Here is an 8,996-nt window from a genome sequence, read left to right as displayed (position 1 = left end):
AATTAATGTGCAAATGCAGCAACATCATGAAACTTACGGTGAGGTTAAGTGTGCATGCTGTTTTTGTGAAGCTAATAGTGGAGTGGCGCAAATCATCCAGCAACTTGTGGTGATTCGCAATTCACAGGGTATATCTCTTCCTCACCACAAGTTGCTGGCTGATTTGCACATTAATAATGGTGTGCGTCATTCACATGCTGTTATTTTTTCAGCGAATTCTGGCCAATGTTACTGAGGTTGTGGCACCTGGTGTGTCACAGAGCACCTGGGAGCTGGAGGAGTGGGGAGCTGTTGAGGCCAAGGAGAAAGCTGCCCACGACTTCAGATTTGTGGAACCCAGATCTCATGGGTACTCATCTGAAAAGAAAGATGTACAGGCAGGCTCTGAGCTCAGTTTCTGAGCATGTGCAGCAACTATTGCCTATGAGAGTAGAATCAACAGTTCACATCTGTGGCAACACTAACATTTTGCTTCATTGCTGGCATCAATGGAGCATGTGGCAGCTTCATTGGAATCTGAATAAAAAACTGCCAGAGACCAGTCAGTACCTCCACCTCCATGGAAGCACAGACTGCAGCTCTGAGTGGCAGTAGGAGACAGAATAGACTGTACCCTGGGACTAGAATGCATGCTGCTCTCTCTCAAGGCTTTCAGGATCTAACAGCTGCTATTAGACTAACCAGCCCACTGATCAATAGGGACACAGATCCAGAGGTCAGTGCAATGGTGATAGGTGGAGGCAAACCTGGCTTAGGCTGTCATCTTTCAGGGTAGCAACACATGCTTCCCTTTCAGAGCACCAGACCAGCATTGTGTAGGGGACAACAGCAAGCTGCCCAGGCACAAGCTCCAAAGATGCAGCCACACGTGACCTCTCTGAGTAGCAAGCTGCCATGAGAGGAGGGCCACTCATGAGTCTTCATTAGCACAAGAAAAGCCAACCACCTCTCATGATACTGCCCTCAGGTTGCACTTAGCAGAACCGCTAGAGTAGGAGAAAGAAAGGCAGATTTAGCCACTCTGGGGAAGCACGGTGTGAGGAGAGAGTAGGTTGGCTAGTGTTCACTTCAGAAATTGTTATATTAAAGGAGAATGTGCATTTATATCGTACTGTTTGTTGGAAAGAACTTGCATTTATACAGCGTCTTTCACAACCTCAGGACGTCTCAGCGTACTTTACAGCTGATTAAGTACTTTTTCAAAAAAATGTAGTCACTATTGTAATGTAGGAAACGCGGCAGTCCATTTGCACACAGCAAGGTCCCACAAATAGCAATGGAATAAATGAACAGATCATCTGTTTTAGGTGTTGGTTGAGGGATAAATATTGGCCAGGATACTGGGAGAAATGTTATCTTCTTCAAATAGTACCGTGGGATCTTTAATGCCCACCTGAGAAGCCTATGGGGCCTCAGTTTAATGTCTCATCTGAAAGACGGCGCCTCTGATAAAGAAGTACTCCCTCAGCTCTGTACTGAACTGTTAGTGTATATAATGTGCTCAAGTCTCTGGAGCATATATAATGTGCTCAAGTCTCTGGAGTGTGAGATGAACCTACAACCTTCTAAAAATAAAATGAGCAACCTAACCCCAACTCGCCCATTTAATCAAAGGCAGGTTGGGGGTGGGTGACCAACCTGCTCTCGGGAGTCAGGTTATTTACTAAAATATTTTAGTGAGGATGTGTGTCTCCAATTTAACAACTTTTATTTTTTAACAGCTGCAGGCCGGGTTTCCCAAGCCTCAGGAAACCTGGCAGCTGAAGGGCCAGATTCATCAGCGAAGTGCTGTTACAGCACTGCTTGTGGGCCAGGAGGGGCAGGAATCCTTCTCCCCGGCCCCTCAAGATTACCTCCACACAATGGGACCCCTGCAATTGGCTGACCACCTCCACAATCGGCCGACTCTCCTTCTCCTATACCAGTCTTCCATACTAGTGCATCCGATACATCTTCCTTTTTCCTCAACCGAAGATTCCCCTCTACCGTGGTTGGCATAGCCCTCCCCCTGTCCTTTCCATTTCCCGCACTTCTGCTCTCACCCCTTCCCCTCCCTCCCAGAACTACTATAGGGTTCCCCTTGTCCTCACCTTTCACCCCACCAGCCTCCACATTCAACAGATCATCCTCCGTCATCTCCAACATAATCCCACCACCAAACACATCTTCCCCTCCCCCTCAGCATTCCGAAGGGACCGCTCCCTCCATAACACCCTGGCCCACTCCTCAATCACACCCAACAGCCCCTCCCCTCCCCACGGTACCTTCCCGTGCAAGTGATGGAGATGCAACACCTGCCCTTATACCTCCCCCCTTCCCCGTGTCCAGGGTCCCAAACACTCCTTCCAGGTGAAACAGCAATTTACTTGTACTTCTTTTGCAATTTAGTATACTGTATTCGCTGCTCACGATTCAGTCTCCTCTACATTGGGGAGACCAAATGCAGATTAGGTGACCGCTTTGCAGAACACCTCCGTTCAGTCTGTAAGTGTGATCCCGAGCTTCTGGTCGCCTGTCACTTTAATTCACCGCTCCACTCCCACTCTGACCTCGGCCTGCTACACTGTTCCAATGAAGCTCAACGTAAGCTCGAGGAACAGCACCTCATCTTTCAATTAGGCACTTTACAGCCTTCTGGACTCAACATTGAGTTCAATAGTTTCAGACTATAACCCCTGCCTTCCACCCGATCCCAGACCGTTCCTTTTGTTCTTTCTTCTCCCCCCTCTGCACCTGCTTAAAACCGGTTACATCTCTAACTTTTTCCTGTTCTAACGAAGGGTCACAGACCTGAAACGTTAACTCTTTCTCTCTCCGCAGATGCTGTCTGGCCTACTGAGTGTTTCCAGCATTTTCTGTTATTTCAGATTTCCAGCATCCACAGTATTTTGCTATTATATAAAAATAGTAGTTTGCCAACACCATGTTTGGTTTAAAAGGCTGAAGATTGTAAGAGGGAGGAAAGATCTGAGGGATGCAACATGTTTCACAGTTTTGAAAAATTACTTAGACTAGGAGACTGTGATGACCCTATTGGAGTTGAGGCGCAGGTCAGCTATGATCCAATAGAATGGGCTCACGGGGCTGAATGGCCTACTTCAGTTCCTGCCGTAACTGTTGTGGAAGATCGACAGAATCCTCAGAGAAATTACTGTTTACATCATTTGTGAGAACCCCATGGAAATTCTCCACCCTGATCTCACAGCTGAGGCAGTAATAGAAATGCTATAATTAGTGGCAGCGTCTCTGGGTTAGTGAGGAGTAAATAGGTAGCGATGATTCCTGCTGCTGATTGGTATCCAGCAACTCCTGCTGGGGAGTGCACCTGTGGACATCATGTGAGGATGGGATTGTGTAGGTTTGTGGTGCTCCCCTTGTTGAATATCGTGCCGACATTCGCTGTGTAGACTCAGGTGAGGTACCTGTGGAACTGAACTGCAACAGAAGTCAGCCCATTCAGAATTGGAGGAGAACAATAATTCAGGGAGAAATTTTTTTCAAAAATGCATCAAATATTTAACTCTAATTCGCATTTCAAAAACCTTCTAACTTTCCTTTTTCAGTAGATGTCTTGTTCTGTTTTACCATAAATATTAGAACTAGATTCTCCCTTGGGGTCTACTTTGTGCCATCAGGATGATAGTTGTTGGAATGGAGTTAGATAATGAGATTGCTACTCAGCTTCATTCTGCAGACAGTTAATGTCAGAGTTGCAGTGGCTTGAGGTTCCGAACTGGCAAATAAGGTTAAAAGGGAATTCATTAGAACCATTAAAAAATCTCATCAACCAAGCACAAGAATTTAAAATAAACATATTATGCATATTTGGATAATTACCGTAGATGGTAGCGTAGTGGTAATGTTAGTAATCCAGAGGACTGGGCTAATGATTCAGAGATGCGAGTTCAAATCCCACCACGGCAGCTGGAGAACTTAAATCCAGTTAATTAAATAAATCTGGAATAATTACTAGCATCAGTAATGGTAACCATGAAACTATCGGATTGTCGTAAAAACCCATCTGGTTCACGAATGTCCTTTAGGGAAGGAAATCTGCCGTCCTTACCCAGTCTGGCCTATATGTGACACCAGACCCACAGCAATGTGGTTGACTCTTAACTGCCCTCTGAAATGGCCTAGCAAACCACTCAGTTGCAACAAACCGCTACAAAAAACAATAAAAATGAAACCGGAGGGACCACCCTCGGCACCGGCTACGGACACGACAACGGCACACCCAGCCCAGTTGACCCTGCAAAGTCCTCCTCACCAACATCTGGGGACTTGTACCAAAAATGGGAGAGCTGTCCCACAGACTAGTCAAGCAACAGCCTGACATAGTCATACTCACAGAATCATACCTTTCAGCCAATGTCCCAAACTCCTCCATCACCATTCCTGGGTATGTCATGGCCCACCGGCAGGACAGAGGTATACAGTCCTGGAAGGAGACTCCTCAACATCGACTCCGGACCCCATGAAGTTTCATGGCTTCAGGTCAAGCATGGGCAAGGAAACCTGCTGATTACCACCTACCGTCCTCCCTCAGCTGATGAATCAGTACTCCTCCACGTTGAACACCACTTGGAAGAAGCACTGAGAGTAGCAAGGACACAGAACATACTCAGGGTGGGGGACGTCAATGTCCATCACTAAGAGTGACTCGCTAGCACCACTACTGACCGAGCTGGCCGAGTCCTGAAGGACATAACTTCCAGTCTGGGCCTGTGACAGGTGGTGAGAGAACCAACAGGAGGGAAAAACCTACTTGATCTCGTCCTCACCAATCTACCTGTCGCAGATGCATCTGTCCATGACAGTATTGGTAGTAGTGACCAACACACTGTCATTGTGGAGACGAAGTCTCGTCTTCACACTGAGAACACCCTCCATCATGTTGTGTGACACTACCACCGTGCTAAATGGGATAGATTCAGAACAGATCTAGCAGCTCAAAACTGGGCATCCTTGAGGCGCTGAGGGCCATCAGCAGCGGCAGAATTGTATTCCACCACAATCTGGAACCTCATGGCCCAGCATATCCCTCACTACCATTACCATCAAGCCAGGGGACCAACTCTCATTCAATAAGGAGTGTAGAAGAGCATGCCAGGAGCAGCACCAGGTGTACCTAAAAATGAGGTGCCAACCTGGGGAAGCTGCAACACAGGACTACATGCATGCTAAACAGCAGAAGCAGCATGCTATAGACAGGGCTAATCAACGGATCAGCTCAAAACTCTGCAGTCCTGCCACATCCAGTCGTGAATGGTAGTGGACCATTAAACAGGCAACGGGAGGAGGAGGCTCCATGAATATCCCCATCCTCAATGATGGTGGAGCCCAGCATGTGAGTGCAAAAGGCAAGGCTGAAGCGTTTGCAACCACCTTCAGCCAGAAGTGCCGAGTGGATGATCCATATCGGCCGACTCCCGAGGTCCCCACCATCACAGAAGCCAGTCTTCAGCCAATTCGATTCACTCCACGTGACATCAAGAAATGGCTGAGTGCACTGGATACAGCAGTCCCGACAACATCCCAGCTGTCGTGCTGAAGACTTGTGCTCCAGAACTAGCCGCGCCTCTAGCCAAGCTGTTCCAGTACAGCTACAACACTGGCATCTATCCGACAATGTGGAAAACTGCCCAGGTAGGTCCTGTCCACAGAAAGGACAAACCCAACCCGGCTAATTTCCGCCCCATCAGTCTACACTCAATCATCTGCAAAGTAATGGAAGGTATCATTGACAGTGCCATCAAGCAGCACTTACTCACCAATAACCTGCTCACGGATACCCAGTTTGCGTTCCGCCAAGACCACTCAGCTCCAGCCCTCATTACAGCCTTGGTCCAAACATGGACAAAGGAGCTGAATTCCAGAGGTGAGGTGAGAGTGACTGCCCTTGACATCAAGGCAGCATTTGACTGAGTGGGGCATCAAAGAGCCCTAGTAAAACTGAAGTCAATGGAAATTGGGGGGAACCATACCTAGCACAAAGATGGTTGTAGTTGTTGAAGGTCAATCACAGCCCCAGGATATCGTGGCAGGAGTTCCTCAGGGCAGTATCCTAGGCCCAACCATCTTCAGCTGCTTCATCAATGACCTTCCCTCCAACATAAGGTCCAAAATAGGGATGTTCGCTGATGACTGCAGTGTTCAGCGCCATTCACAACTCCTCAGATAATGAAGCAGTCCATGCCCGCATGCAACAAGACCTGGACGATGTTCAGGCTTGGGCTGATAAATGGCAGGTAACATTCACGCCACACAAGTGCCAGGCAATGACTATCTCCAACAAGCGAGACTCTAACCACCTCCCCATGACATTCAACAGCATTACCATTGCTGAATCCCTCACCATCAACATCTTGGGGAGTCACCATTGACCAGAAACTTAACTAGACCAGCCACATAAATACTGTGGCAACAAGAGCAGGTCAGAGGCTAGATATTCTGCAGCGAGTGTCTCACCTCCTGACTCCCCAAAGCCTTTCTACCATCTACAAGGCACAAGTAAGGAGTGTGATGGAATACTCTCCACTTGCCTGGATGAGTGCAGCTCCAACAACACTCGAAGCTCAACACCATCCAGGACAAAGCAGCCCGCTTGATTGGCACCCCATCCACCACCTTCAACATTTACTCCCTCCACCACCAGCATACCGTGGCTGCAATGTGTGCCATCTACAAGATGCACCACAGCAACTCACCAAGTCTTCTTCGGCAGCACCTCCCAAACCCGCAACCTCTACCACCTAGAAGGATAAGGGCAGCAGGCACATGGGAACACCACCACTTCCAAGTTTCCCTCCAAGCCACACACTATCCTGACTTAGAAATATATCGCCAATCCTTCATCGTCGCTGGGTCAAAATCCTGGAACTCCCTCCGTAACAGCACTGTGGGAGTATCATCACTACACAAACTGCAGCGGTTCAAGGCGGCGGCTCACCACCACCTTCGAGGGCAAGTAGGGATGGGCAATAAATGCTGGCCTTTGCAGGGACGCCCACATCCCATATACGAATAGAAAAAAACCTCTACTTTCAGGTAGATATTTCATTGCATTAAAACATATGTATCGTGTACTAAAAGACATGCAAGAACACACTAAGAACACAAACAATTATAAGTATCCACTGCCTTGTTTTGCTTGGCATATTGTTAAAGCACCAATAGACTGTCACTGATGTGTTACAGGCTCAGTGATCCAGCACAATCTCAGTTACACACTTGAGAATGTGCAAAGGTCAGATGCTGCCCACAGGAGGGGGAAGAAAAATCAGCCATCTTATTGCCATTTTTAATGTTATTCCAGCATTTTTATCCTCCACCTCAAGTCAAGATTGGATCATCATCATTGCCTAGATACTCTACAAGCTCTAATGCTTTCTGTTAAACATGCTGAACACTTCCATAAATCCAGACACCTTCATTTCCTATGGATCAAAGACCTCTGTCTTTGAGAAAGCAAAGGATAGTTAAATGGACGGCTGAATGTATATCATATTGTTACCACACAGACCACAAGCCCAGGGGTGGGTTAAAGACTTCTTTCACAGCACTAGATACCAGGCAATAAAAGTATTTTTGATCGTAATGACATGACTTAAGGGAATGAACACTCAAAATACCTTGCGTATATCTGAAGTTTGTAACAATTGATGGCAACTACCTTGGATTCTGAATTGCACTGGTGGCACAAAGGCATTTTAAAATTTAAAAATGAAATGAAGAGAAACATTAAATTCCAGAGTCTGCTGGATGTAAAAGCAATGGAAGAAATGGGTTGCCTCATGTACCACTAGACACAGAAGAGAAGCATTCACCTAGTTCGAGGTCATTTCAAAGGTTTTCCTCTAACAGCCGGTAAGCTTCCTGGTCTATAAGGGGGAATTGCAACTCTACCAGATAGACAGGAAAGGAGCAGGAGAGCAACCACTGATTTGGCAGCGAATGTGGCTCCCACCAGACTCCAGTGAGAGCCGAGTCAATAAATGCAATTTGAGGTCCTATGATGACGTGGGACCCCGATGGCATTTTACACTCCCGCCTGCCATGTCCACTCCTCCCCGCCAGGTAAAGCTGTCATTGAAGCCAGCAAAGCCTCTAAGGTGAGTCGAGTGCTCCTCTGGGGCCCACAAGGAAAGTTTGGGGCCCTGCCCCTACCAGCGGGACCCTTGCAACAATCCACCCCCCAGACTTAATTTGTTGCTGCAGCCTTCTCTTGGTGCCTCTTGGACTCTCAAACATCGTTACCCACGCCCCTGCCGACTAGCTACAACTTTCTGCCCAAAACAGGTGAGCCTATATCCAACAGCATTCAAATGAGGCCCGGCCATTAAAGTCCGTCAGGCCTCTGATGAAGACTCCAGCACGGGCTTGTTGTCTGCTCCAGCCAGCTTCCCGCCAGGAGTTAAAATTGGGCTTATAGATTCCAACTATGCCTCAATCCTTTTTTTAAAGTGATATCAGTCACTTTTGAATCCTCAGGAATCTCTCCAGAATCTAGGAAGTTTACAAAATTGTTAGTTAAAGCTTTATTAATCTTAGTGCTCATCTCAAACTTGAATGTAAGTTGTCTAGAATACTTAGTTTAAGAACAAACCTTTTTACATCCATATAAATCCTTTATGATGTGTAATGTTTAGCTCCTCTTCTGCAATTAAAAAGAAATTCATTCACAGGATGTGGACATCGCTGGAAGATTGTATTTCTTTAACCCCAGATTTTCATTAAAGTGGAGCAATACTTTTTCCATCCTTTGTTCACTGTATAAATATTTTAAAATACTGTTTTAAAAAAAAGTGCTCAGCAATCTTGCCTTCATTGTTTCTCTTGGGTTTTTTCTCATTACTTTTGCTTGTCTTTATCATATTGCTTATACTCCTGCCTGCTGAAGAGCCTTCTACTCATCCCTAATTTAAACACTCTACATCTCTACTTAACCATACTGGCCTCTCCAGTCAGTCAGGATATCTGAAGTACAGAAATAT

Source organism: Somniosus microcephalus, chromosome 5, assembly GCF_052327205.1.
Source record: "Somniosus microcephalus isolate GS21.2 chromosome 5, FLI_Smic_1.0, whole genome shotgun sequence".
Taxonomy (NCBI): domain Eukaryota; kingdom Metazoa; phylum Chordata; class Chondrichthyes; order Squaliformes; family Somniosidae; genus Somniosus; species Somniosus microcephalus.
The sequence above is the reverse complement of the archived record's forward strand: the minus strand, read 5'-3'. Positions refer to the sequence as shown.